The 13955-nt window shown below is 45.7% G+C and overlaps 1 protein-coding gene across 2 annotated transcripts in view; it reads left to right on the forward strand.

The window, feature by feature from the left end:
• Kcnd3 (potassium voltage-gated channel subfamily D member 3) overlaps positions 1-13955 on the forward strand; it is a 215672-nt gene that overhangs the window by 8171 nt on the left and 193546 nt on the right. The window lies entirely within an intron of this gene.

Raw genomic sequence — 13955 nt, forward strand, 5'->3', positions numbered from 1 at the left:
TCTTTGTAGTGTATTTGCAAGCTGCTTTCTCTTTTGCCTGGTTTCTTTTCTGATGCCACAGACACTCATGGATTCGATATCTCTGATTAGCATTTCTCTCAATGGCATAATGATTTTTAGTTTTCTGAAAAGCAAGGTACCAGGGTTTCTTTTCTTTTCTTTCTTTCTTTTGTTATTTTTAACTCACAAAAGAAGGAACAGCCTTGTTTTATCAGCTGGAGTCAGCGATGGGATGACCCCAGCCTACCTGTGTGTCTGTGAAATAGTCTCAATGGGCCATATCATCAGAGACAAGTCCTCGGTGAGGGCTCCGGTGACTTTCTCTTCCAGATCTCTGAGTTCTCCACTCCACAGAGGTCACAAAAATGCATTTATGATGCTGGGATGTGAAGCTTTCCATCAGAGGAGGGGTCCCCGGAAGGAGATTAAAATCTTCACCCTAACAGGATTAGAGCAAATAAAGGCTGCTTTAGGGAGACATAGATTTCAGAGGGGTTTTTCCCTCAGCAGTTGGAAGCCATGAGACTAATGAAAAATCCCTCCACAATTCATATGTCGGGTCTAGATTTGCTTAGACAAGGAAGCGTTATATTGCTGATGGAGAATTCATGAAGCTTTTTATTTGGTCTTTGACAATTCCATTGGTGGGATCCTGGTGATTCACCTTTTCCCTGGCTGAACCCCTGCTGTGGTGCTGCAGGTTATCCCACAGTGCTGCATGTGTTTATTGGGAATGACTGAGCAGGTGATTGGACCTCTTAAAGTGATTACATTTGTCATTCTGCCACACGGGAGGAGCAGGGAGGAGAGTAAGAGATGTCACCATCCATTTATGAAGGCCACATTTGATCCAGGCATTTGCTTTACTCTGTCTAAAGAAAGCTACACAGCCATTCTTCCCAACCAACCCACACACACACATGCATACACACGCACATGCATACACACGCACACATGCATACTCATGTACGCGCATACACATGCACACATGCATACACACACGCATGCACATGCACACATGCATACACACACGCATACACATACACACATGCACACATGCATGTACACACACATGCATACACACGCACATGCATACACATGCACATGCATACACATGCACACATGCTTTCAGATGGCTGCTCACCAGAGTAAGAGTATTTAATCCCGGGGCTTTATCTTTCTTGGAGCAAATGGCAGATGTAAGCTTTTGGCAATATAGGATGTTTTGGATATTGTGAGCTGAGGGCTTGACTTCATATTTCGCCCTTCTGTGCTGACCCTGGCCATCCTTCATCTTCCAAAAACAAAACAAAACAAAACAAAACCCAGGTACTGCATTCCAGCACCCAGGCATGCCCCTGATATGATCCCGAGTCACTAGTGCCTTTAGTTGCCTCCTGGTGGGATTAAAGACATGAAAGGGAGGAACTTGTATTGGAATAAATCCCAGGCAGATTGATGGGTGTCAGGGTTAAAGTGGGACTGTCTTGAAGGAGATTAATAGGAACACGACTGGCCACCTGCCCATTACTTTTTATGATTAGTATAATAGCATCTGGGTGTCTCCTGTGTGTCAGCAGTGTGCTGAGCACTTTGCATATATTATCTCTAAGTCCTCGCAGCAGCCTTGCGAGGTAGGAAACGCACTGTACTCCTTAAAGATAAAGAAGGTGAGGCTCGGAGGGGTTCAGTAAATTCCCCAAAGTTACAGAGCTGATTTTCAGCTGCCAGTTGGTTTCTGTGTCTTCACTGTCCTTTCTCCATTTACCATGTCATACTGTTCCCACTTCGTCATGGCCTCCAGTAGAAACCAGGCCTTTGAGCTTATTTTTACTTATTATTACTTTTTTAAAGATAGCCTCAGGATGTGTGATATTCTATTCTAGTCGAATTGCTAGTCAGGCAAGCATCAGGCAAGCATCAGCTTGCTGAATATTGTATGCCAGGCCCTGACCTGGACACACAGAGACTGGACACATCATACATTTCCTTCTGCACAGGACAGAAGACGTCATTAGAAATCAATGGCTGCTTTCATAGCTAAGCTTGGGATTTTGCTGCTGTTTTTACTGTGGGGTAATAGTTGGTGTCTTTGAGTGTTCGTCTGTAGAGGCAGATGCAGGTTCAGCATCCAGGGTAGAATGTATTGGCCTCAGATTTACGTTCTTGGAGTGGTGCAGGGCACAGGCAGGCTATAGGAGGTGTGTGAGAAGGAAGAGCATCTGTCTACACTGGAGACATCTGTGGCTCCCCGCAGGTCCTGGACCTGTCTACACTGGAGACAGCCATGACTCCCCTGCAGGTCCTGGACCTGTCTACACTGGAGACAGCCGTGGCTCCCCTGCAGGTCCTGGATCTCCTCACCCACTCCCCAATGACAAACAGGTTTGCTTCTCCATCCACAATACTCTGAAATGTCTAGCTTCTGAGAAGTGAACTAAATGAGCTAGAAAAGAAACTTTTAGTCCTCTCTTCCCTCAATTCAGACAAGTTCCAAGGAAGCAGTTCTTTTGCCTCCTTCCACCCGTCTGATTGTGGCTGTGTGCAAGATCAAGCTGCTTTGACTTTGACCTGAGCTGGAAGTTGGCACCATTACCAGGCTCCTTTGTTTGGCTATACATAGCAGGTGCATGACAAAACGCTTTCTAATGAAGGGGTCAGTGTAAATGGGACACCTTCCCCATTTGCTTGGTCTGATGTCGTTCTCAGTCTCTCCTAGATGTATCTGTCCTTTCTTGAGGGTAAATGTAAGGGTTGAGCCTGCAGTCCTGCAGCCTCTCCAGCCCTGGATGCTGTCTCAGCTCTGGTGTTCCAGGAGAGCAGAGACTTGGTGACTGATCTGTCCACTGAGATGCTCTAAGGACCTCACTTATGTTCTTGCCCTTACTAGGGGACTGTCTGGCTCAACCCGGAAAGCTTTCCCTTTCTCCTGGCTGATTTCTGTTCAAACCACATTCACTGGCTGGTTTTAGCCCTGTTGCACCATTGCAGGAAGTTCATCTTTTTCCTAGTCTATATTGAATTTGAATCCCATGTGACTAGGAACTATGACAGACCAACTCTGCAGTGGTCCAATTGCCTCCAGCCAATCCCAGCTGTCTGCGGCCCCTCCCTGTCCTACTCCTTCCCGAGCTCCCATTTCTAACCTACAGCACCTCAGCTCCTGCTCAGAGCAGTGTCAGCCAGAATGCTCAGAGCCAGCATAAGTGAAGGTGTTTGCTCTGCCAGGCTCTGGTTGCTATCTCTGCCTGCTTTCCCACTACCTTGCTCATGTGTTAGTAGATGTCCTCCAGGGAAGGATCTCCTGAAGCCAATTATCACCATTTATTTAATATTTCAAAATACTTTAAGCACACAAGAACAACTGACAGCCCAAATTATCACCCAGGCTTGAAGATGTCTTTCCTCAGCAGGCTCCCGTGCCAGTAGGAAAGACCCCTGAGCTGTGCCCAGGTTCCCCTTGTGCTCCCTTGACAGTTGAGCTCCCAAATGCACCATTCAAGGATTAATTTCCGTGTTCATAATTGATGCTATAAATAAAACAAATCCCCAATTATCTCAGTTAACAGAGGAAAGGGATAACGTGGAACTCCCAATATTAAATAAGACCAACATAACTAGTTTGGGAATGTATTCTAGGAGGTGAGTTTTGTCAAAGCAAATTTCCCTTCTTAATTTTGCTTAGCTTTGATTAGCATTATGGTGGATCTGGACTGACTGAGCAAGTCCTTGGGGGCAACTCAGGTGAGGACATGGGGATGCAAGAATTTGGGAGCGTCTGGGTGTGTGTCCACAGGGCTGTGGTGGGTTGGGAGCAGCTTCAGGTCTGGATGGGCTGGACAGCTCTTGGACATCTTAACCTGGAGGGTTCAGGGGAGATAGGCTTAGAAAAGGCTGAGGAAAGTATGGAGCAGCCTCTGCTCCACACGGATGGTGGCTCACTTACGTAATTGTCATCAGCAGCCTGTCTGTCACCTTGTGCTCTAAGATGAGAGCATTTTTGACAGTGTCCAAAAATCACTTTAACAAAAGCAGAATTGATTTTTTTTTAAACTTCTTCCAAGCATGAAGCAGTCTTCAGGTGATTTGCATTTCCCTTTAAACCCTCGTCCTGAAGGGAGCCTGTCTGAGGTTCCAGGAGGCAGAAAGAAGTAGAGAGAGCATGGAAGGTTGGGGTTCTTGATCAGACTCCCCCTGTGCCAGATATGAAGCTTGTGTGAGATGTGGTTTTTGTTAACTCTACAGTTAACAAATGATAGCATTGATTAGAGGAAGCTGTTAAATTTGCAAGGTTTGGATCTTCTCATTTGCCATGGTCAAGCCATTTTCAGAAATGCTTGGTAGTGGTTACTATTTCTTCTGTAGAGAAACATGTTTGCAGTTTGATCTCTAGATAGATTGGCTTGTGATCTTGTTATGAATGGGAGTTGTTGTTCAGGCAAGTAAGGAATATATTCCCAAATAATTTGTTACAATCTTATAGATGACATTAAATGTTAAATGTAGGTTACTAACTAGGGAGTATAACAATTGAAAAATCTTGGCTGAGTAAAAATTATATCTTATAAATATACCCACCTCTGTTGTTTGCTCTTACTGGTGAAGTATATACCTTAGTATTTGGGAGGCATGGGGCAGGCAGATGTCCGAGTTGGAGGGTAGCATGGCCTAAATAGCTAGTTATAGGCCAGCAGTGTTGTTAACAGATGAGATCTCATCTTAAAAGGAAAAAAACCTAGTCATTGCTATTGACTTCCTTCTATACTTTCACAGGGATCACCAATACCTCAGTCTAGATACTGGCTGACAAAGTTATCTATGTGGGGTGGACTCCCTGCTCATATTTTGCTTCCTGAGAATGAATGTCCTGCAGGTCTTTTCTTTGTTAGCATTTCTTAACTGATAGTTCCCTGGTGCTGGAATTCCCAAGAGAGGATGCAAACTTACATCTCAACAAAGGATCCTCCACCTCTTCAATGTTTGTGAATACCTACTGTGTACCCGAGGGCATTGCTGACTCTCAGAATACACAAGCACTATAATTGTCTAACAGTCGAATGTGAATCTGCAAGATGAATCAAACATTTCCCTTCCTCAGAACATGAACAGTCATCTTCCCACTGTAAACCTCCATCGTCTTCTCCAAGAAGTTTTTCAAGAAGTGAGCAGACAGGGAGGGCAGACACTTGGGGCTTCAGCCTTAGGAGAGATGGGACTTCTTGCAAGGAATGTTAGTTGTTAGTTCTTGCATAGTATCAGGTTACCTGACATGGTCATCTTGAGACATTCCAGGGACACAGAGAGGCATAAAGAGCCATAAGTTCCTGCCCACCATGCCTCTCTTCATTCAGCTGTCTTCCAATAGTCCATAAATACTAAGTTCTAGGCACTACTATTTTTGCATTCTGATAGAAAGGACAATTCAGTAAATAGATGAATCAATATGCACTATTAGGATATGTAGAAGAATAGAACACGTCAGGACACATAGGGAGTGCTGAGTGTATTTACTCTCTAAGAGTCAGGTCCCCTGGAAACAGGTCAGAGGCTTAACACTCCCCAGGGACTTCCTATTCAGAGCCACAGTAGCATGGTTGTCACAAGCAACATGCTTGAGTTGATTCTCCCATTAAATTTCTCCTGCCACCCCTTGCTTCTAGAAATTCCATTAGGAATTTCCTTGCTATTCCAAGAATACCATATTAAGGACCCTCCTACCTGATGATTTTTTTTAGCATGTATTATTCCTGCTTTTCTCTATTCTATCTGTATTCCCTTAGGTCTCTGTTCAGTATCTGAGAGGCCCTTCTTGATCCCTTAACATAAAATAACGTGGCAATAATGCAGGCAAGAGATGGTGGTGGCATCATGGATGAGAGCAACAGACACTGGGGAACTGAAAGACCATTGGCTCTTTAGAGGTAGAGGGCTGGGGCACTAGCTCAGTGCCTGCTGAGGACTTGAGTTGGAATCCCTAGCACCTACTTGAAAGCCAGGCACAGTGGCACAACTATGCTCCAGCACTGGAATGAGCCTACAACTCATTTGCCAATTTGCCAGTCAGTATAGCTGGGTTGAGGTGCTTCAGGGGAGAAACCCTGCTTAAAAGTTAAAAGTGAAGAGAGAGAGGAAAGACAACTGAAGTTGACCTTTGGCTTCTATACACATGTGTGTTGGGGAATATCTACTTGTATGCACTAACAAGTGGAAAACAGAGAGAGAGAGAGAGAGAGAGAGAGAGAGAGAGAGAGAGAGAGAGAGAGAGAAGAAAAGACAAGAAACTCTCTCAGGAAGTATTCACTGGCCTTTTTCCCATTAAGCCAGCTAAAGTTCATGGCAGGGGATTAGCCATGAAGACCTTCTACACTCTTGTGAGAAACATTTGACAAGAAGAGGCTTGGCTCTAAGACCCAGAGCAGCAAAGACATCAGCAGGGAACCAGCAAGCCCAGAGAACCAAGTTGTAGCCACAGCATCTGAGAGAGGAATAGGCTGGCAGCAGGGCTGGAAAGCTGGATAGAGTGTTCCTTTTTCTTACCCAGGCAATAGCTACTGATATGTGCACAGCTGGCATGTGCTCACCATCATGATTGGCCAGACCTGGCTCTGACACAGGCCACTCTGAGACTGTGGTTTCTGCTTCGACGTAGGGTTGACCCAAGGCTTCTGCAAAAAGAGGTTAACTCACATGGGTGGCACTTTGAGCAGCTCAGGTGCCTCACACAGGGAGCCTCACGATGCCTTTGCTTTGTGATCTGGCAGTTCAGATCACTGCAATTTTTGGAAAAGGATTTCCATCCTGGTTTTCATTTCACAGCTCCCTTCCTGAACGTCTGGAAATCAATCTCAACCTCTCTCTGCTCAGCTTTGTTTGTGCCTCTCTCTTTAAACACACTAGTGAACACAAACATGATTCTTCCCGAGGAACCACAATTATTCTGTCTTGAAGTACTGTAAACAAGAAAACAGAGGGCCCTGCCCCTCTCCAGCTAGGGAAGAGCCCCCCTCAGCTGCTGCTCGAATGGGTTCAGTTCTTTCACCCAGGAAGGAGTGCTTGTCCTAGGCTGTGCAAAGCTCTGGACCACACTCCACAAGGGCTTAGAGCTCTGAGCCAAAGACTGTAACAGGAGAACCCTCCACCATCCTTGGGCACAAGAGCCTTTGTACAACTAGCCATTTCTGGGAAGCTGACCCTGGAACACTCATTTGTAGAGATTCTTCTTTTGGTGATGTTCAAGTCAGTAGTTCTCTTCTGGGAAGTAGGAAGTCAGCCCTCAGAATCTTTGGAAAGAGTGTGTAATACTGACCTCAGACCAACGTCTAAGAAAGATTTGTTTTGAGAAAAAGTTACTCCTGTGCTTGGAAGCATCTCCAGGACAGGCTTCATGCGGAGTTTGGCTTCTTATTTGCCCACCTTGCTTATCTCGGGACACACCAGCCAACCCGATACAAATGATAGGTATGTGGGAAGGTGGGACTGGGAGGGAAGAGAGCCCAGCTTTGGCTGACCATGACTAGGTGGAAGAAGATTAGCTCATGTAATCATATTCTGGGTGCCAGGACTCGAATGAGTGTCATTAAACTGAATCAGAAAAAATCGTTTTAATATAAGTGCCACCTCACACACAAGCTGGTTGATGGAGAGATGGATGAGGCTGGAGACGCCTCCTTTGTAACGTGATGCCTTAAAATCCCATCACCTTCATTATTTCCCACCAAGGCAACACATCAAAATACCCATGAGTGGCAGAACAGCTTGAATTTAATATACAGAAAGTCCAATCAAACAATAAATGGATGGAACTATATAAAGAACCCATTCTCTGGGAGGCTGGCTCCATTCTCTGGGATTCAGCTCCCTGACACATGAAATGTGCATCAATTTTTACCAACTAATGCAGCTGCTGAATCACCACATGCGATATTTGTTTGCTTCAGAAATGGCAAAGGGGACCTTTCCCTCCCACATTAACTGGCTATCAATGCAAAATTGCAAATCTCATTTTCTTTGATTTGCATCCAGTGCCTCCCAGTCGCCCAGCAAGGTACCTTGCAGTGCCAGCCAAAGTGGAAGGATGACCCCCACTCCATCCCAGAATCCCATCACTCTCAGGAGCACTTCATCATCTTCTTTGAACCAGGGTGAGCATCGTAAGGGCTGAGAGTCTTTCCTCTCAGCAGCCATTGTAGGGACTTCTTGGGATGTGCTGACACACTCTGAATATCTGTGACATTATGGATGGTCCATAGTCCTTCCTTTAATGTTGTATGGAGCAAATATTTCATTCTCCGTTGGGTTCCTCCCACTGGCATAGCTCTGCACATTGTCTCCCACCCCTGTCTCCCAGCCAGTTATGGAGAGATTATAAACATAAATATCAATAGATCAGTCAAACAGAAGAAAAGAAAGCTAGCTGCTCAAAAATCATACAATACTGTCAAAGGCTCATAGAAAATAATGGTTTTTTTTTTTTTTCTTCAGATATGGGATCCTTCTCAAAGTTATTTTTCCAATGACATGAAAAGCAGAGTTAACCATAATTATAGGCTTATAGACTCTTAAAAGGCATCATTACTTTACCTTTACTAAAGTGTACTTTAGCAGTGTGTGTGTGTGGGGGGGAAGCTTAGGAGAATTAAACTAACCAGTATCAAAACCGTAGATAGCGTAAGTTTCATTTGATTCAGTAACTATTGAATATCCTGTTTGCAATGTAAAGTATAAGGCAATGTTGGAGATATAAAAACAAATAAGAGGGCTGGGTATGTAGCTCGGAGGTACAGTGCTTGCCTATTGCTTAGTATGTGCAAGGCCTATGGTTCATTCACAGGTGGGATGAGTGGAATGGGAGAATGAGAGAGGGGGAGGAAGGGGAGGAGAGGGTTAACCTGGGAAGTTTATGATATAGCAGGGGATGTGTGTCCACAGGCATGCACAGTAAAGAAAGGGCCATGTTCTGAAAAGATCAGAAGTGTGTATTGAAGAATAAATATTTAATATTTGCTGATGAATGATTGGCCCCACAGAAGAAGTGAATGACATTTTAGGCAGACCAACAACGGCAGGTAGGATTTTAATAAGTGGGAATGGGAAATTCAAGTAACTCATGAAAGGGCACGATGCCTGGGGAGGTTGGCTACTATTTACTGGGGTTTAGGATATAAGAACAGGAACATGGCTTATAATAAGTAGGAACAAAGGGTTTGCCAGGGACTCGGAGGACCCAAAATAGGAAGGCATGGAGCTCAGTTGGTAGGCATCAGGAGCCACTAAAGATGTGCTAGGTGCAAACGGGAGGTAGATTTGCTTGGCAGCTGGCTCCTGGATGAATGTTGGAAGATCTTTTGGATTCAAGACAGTCATTCACAGACTGATCAAGTAAGAGATGAAGAAGTTCTGACCCAAGATAGCAACAACAGGACAAGAGAGGACTTGAATGGAAACAGCCAGGAGTCTGAAGGAACTTTGGAATATAAGATTGGCTAATGAGAAGCATGGAGCTGCAGATTCTAGGGAAGGAACAGGTTGGTGGGTGCTCAAAAGAGAAAGACCATGACCTTGACTTTGGATCTGTGAAGTTTGCTGATAGCCCCAGGTGTCCTCTCAATGGAAAACGGCTCTGGGGCTCCTCCAGGAGAACTCGGCTAAGTGAGAAGATCGGAAGACTCTCGAAGGCAGGGTGCCGAGGAAGGCTCTTTGAGGGATTCTTCTTGGCCTCTGTCTTCCTTGAGTGCACAGCCATTTGGTACCATTTGCAAGTAACTTTACTAAAGCTTCTCTCTTATCTGTCTCCTTGGCCTATGGAAGTTCACTTCCATACTGTGTTTCTGCTATAACTAAAAGGGAAGGTTGATCCTCTGTAGAAAGCAAGCTTTTATTTTTAGTGTCCTACAGTGATAAGTAAATAACAGCACCCATCAGGGGAAAAATTTTGTTCATGGGTTTTGCAATATAAAATAAATAAATATGCCCTTATGTTGGCACGTGGATAGGAGATGAGATTGAAATAGTCACAGACAGACCAAGAGCCTCTCTGCCTGGTGGAGGGCTACAGTCTTTTGCAGTGTCAGACCCTGGGACAATATTTCAAGAACTTGAGACATTTTTTCTCCCACTTGCTTTCTTCTTCCCCCCGGGGTGAAATATGTTAGCTGCACCCGTTGAATCACCGGACCTACCTATCCTCTGACATGGTCCCCAACACTCATTTGGGTTTGGGGGAAGCAGCTAGGGGAAATGATGCTTTCATAATTCAATAAATATGCCTCACATCACACAAGACACAAACCAAGTTCATATTAGGAGCTTCAAAGAGAGAGACGGGAAATAAGGCTCCAACCCCGTGAGGTGGGTGTTCCAAACCACCCTGCACATGGGAAGGCCATGACGCTGTGCTCAAGCTCCCACACTACAGTCACACTGAGGTCTTTTAATTCCATTTGAGTTCACTGGGCCTCCTAACAAGTCTTGCCCCGATAAAAGATGTCTGTGCTCACAGAGCTGTATTGCAGGCCTCAGTAAGGAGAGACCTGAGTGAGGCACAAGAAGAAGGGGACATCGGAAGTGGTATGTTAATGAGGGCTGCACGGAGGCTGTGGCGTTTCAGCTAGACCTTGAAGACCCTGATGGAAAAACGAGATGCATTAATTGGCCATTTATTTAACAGGTATAGTGAGAATGTCATGCATTATACTAGGGCGGTGGTTCTCAACCTGTGGGTCGTTACCTCTCTGTTGGGGGGGGGCATAGATCAGATATACAGCATAACAGATATTTACATTACAGTTTGTAACAGTAACAAAATTGCAATTATGAAATAGCAGTAAAAATAATTTTATGGTTGGGGGTCAGCACATGAGGAACCGTGTTAAAGGGTTGAGTGTTAGGAAGGTTGAGAATCACTATACCAGAGAGTGAGAAAGAATTTGTAGACAGAAGAGAAAAGTTCTTGGAACTGATAATCTAATAGATAAGATGAGAATGAAATTTTGACTTAAAAGCCAAAAAGAAAGTAAAGTTGAGAAGGAAGAGGAAGAGGAAGCCTGATGTGTAGGGAAGCCTAGGGGTCCACAGGACAGAAGGGCAGAGGGACAGCAGCTGCTCCCAATTTCCTGCATGACAGCACCCCTAGCCGTCTGTTAGGAGTCCGAGAGAGGCTGTGTCCAGGACACAGCGATGACTTAAGAGCTGTGATTGAGCCTCTTTAGGGGTGTAATTCAGCAGTGGAGAAGTGAGTGTTTGCCGTCTGTGCTGAAGACGGAATGAGTGGAAATAGGTTCACCCTGACCGCGAGAGGCTTCTGCCATTATCCTTCCCAGCAGTAGCTGATGATGCTTAGCCTCAACAATGGCCAGGGCATAAGCTTAATACAGGCTGTTTAGAAGAGGGAGCTTTGTTATTGCATCTGGTTTGTAGTTAAGTCTTGAGGACCGACTACACAAGACTTGTCTGTGGAGAGACTGGGTTTCCCATAGAGTCTATATAACAACCACTCATGTCTAGTCACCCATCAGCCACTTCAGTCCAAAGGAAACTGGAGGGTGTTTCCTGAGAAATGAAAAATCCTTCCTGGCATGTGCAAAGGAGAGAAAGACGCAATGGCCTAACTCACTAATATTGCAGGGTTCATGTATGAAAGTTATGGGAGAGAAGGATGAACACAGAATGTAAGGAAGAAAATGTCTGAGGGCAGGGAGACCAAGCCAGCCGGCATAGGCATATGGGAGCTGAGCTTGTCTGTGCTTGTGGAGACATGGACACTGGCGACAGGTAGAAGGGGAGGTTACATAGGCAAAGCACAGCTGATGGGAAGGGGAAAGACAGCACAGGCAGAGATGGGAATTCCATTACACTGCAAACTCTCCCTTCCCCAAGGAAATACACATAGTACATAAATATCTTTTATAATAGCTTTCTCAAAAAAATAAAATAAAATAAGCCTATTTCCTTGCCTGAAGAATTTCTGGTCCCAAGTGGCCTTTTTTGGTGGCATCCCTAACAATTCCAGAGAACTCAGGGCACTTCTTATCCTTCTAGCTGGCCCCTCACAGCCTCCTAAAGGGATCACAACTTGTCCCAACTCAGTGTTGAGGGACACTGGCCTGCTAGGGAAGAGGGCTGTGTTCTTTTGCCTCCGGTCCCTGCCTTCATCACTCTTAGCAACTGGCCCTTTGTAGTGGAACTGTGACTACTTTTACTTCCACAAAGATGGGGATGGGAGAGGAGAAGTCACCTGGGGGTTGTAACCCCTGACCTATCACGGCAGTGCTGGTCCTTCCTTGAAGAACCCTGGTGCCAGGTATGGATGGTTTTAGATTTAGGTTTTCCCAGGAGTGTGACTACGAGACTGTTCTGCCTCTTTGGTGCCATTCTTGCATGGGAGAGATGGAAAAGGACAGTATACAGTATTCAGTATGTGATGATCCTAGGCTATTTCTGCATTCCCTTCTTTCTCGGCCTCTCTCTCTGCCTGCAAAAACTCCTGGAAGTTGGTCCAAGATTTCGGCACCTGAGAAATGTCTTCAGCATCATAGTGACTCCAGACTCCAGCCCCCTCACCTCTTTCAGCAGGAATGTTTCAAGCAAGCAAGGGGCACTGTGTCAGTTAATAAAACATTCTCCTGCAGCTGACCTGGCACACTCGGAGCTTGGGCAGAGCTTAGGGAGAGATTAGGAAACTCCATGCCTACCCCACTCCCCACCCCTACACCGTGCCCGACTTCCCAATATCTCCATGTAAGGGCAGCTTCTCATCTGAGGAGGAGAGGCTGTGGAGTCCACTCTCAGAGTGTAGTACTTTTATGCCTGAGCTGGCTTAGGTGGGTTGGCCAAGTCCTACAGCTGGGGTGGGGCTCTAGGGAACAGTAGAAAGACCACCAGATTGGAAACCAGGGGAGGTGATTGTAGAACTAGCTTTGGGAACTATGTGACCTTGGGGAGGCTATCTTTCCTCTCTTGTTGTTAGCATCTTCTTCTAAATGATGAGAGGGATGTATTTGGTGACTTCTCAGTTTCTAGCTAGCTACTAAAGCCCGGAGCCCTTTCTGCTTCCAAGGAAAACAGGTCATTAGCCTAGTAGCCTGAGTTATCAACACCAGAAGAACTGGCCTTTAAATGGTCAGACACTTGGCAACCCTGCCACTTCTATCTCTTCTTCTCTAAAAAGAAGTTAAGAACCCTTGTCCAAAATCCCCCAATGAAGTGCGAGTCCACAGGGAAGCCTGAAGACCTCACTTGGAGATCCTCTTCCTAGGAAGCCTTCAGGAATTTGGGGGAAGGAATAGGTTACAGTCAAGGTCTATGTGTGCTGAAGCTCCAGGGCAGAAGCCCTGCTGGAAAAAGCAAGGAGTTGTGAATTCAGTTCTCTGGGATGATCAGTATGGCCACGAGAGCTTGGCATCAGGTATCAACCCTGGGGACTAGTTCACTGTCTCTCTTCAGGGCTGGAAGCCCTCCAGCAGAGGGCATCAGGTCTGCCTTCGTGGCTCTGGAGAGGGGGAGCTGCCCCTGTTTGCTATGGTCCATTTCTTTGTTGGCAGAATTCTGGGAGGAATCAGTAATCCCAGAGCTCTATGTACAGAACCCATTCTCCTCCATTTAATCTGAAGAACAAGGGCTTTGAGGAACCAGAAGGCTCACTTAGAAAATAACTCTGTAAGGCAGGGATAATTGTGATCGCAGAAAGCACTTGGAGACTCGGATGTCTGTCCTGGGATAAACAGTGTGACCTGGTCTCCGTAGAGGGTGCAGGGCAGCTTCTAGGGTGAACCACCACCCAGGGTCCTTGCTAGACCTGTGGGATGAACAGGCAAGAACCTGTGCAATATGGCTGTCTGGCTTCTGGGAGTGACTGGACCCACCCTACTGTCTCCCACCACTCACTGCTTGGGCACCTCCATCTTTTTCCATACCCCACCTTCCTCACCAACTTATTTTTCTTAAACTGTTTTCGTGAT

This window comes from Mus pahari, chromosome 4, assembly GCF_900095145.1.
Source record: "Mus pahari chromosome 4, PAHARI_EIJ_v1.1, whole genome shotgun sequence".
Lineage (NCBI taxonomy): Eukaryota > Metazoa > Chordata > Mammalia > Rodentia > Muridae > Mus > Mus pahari.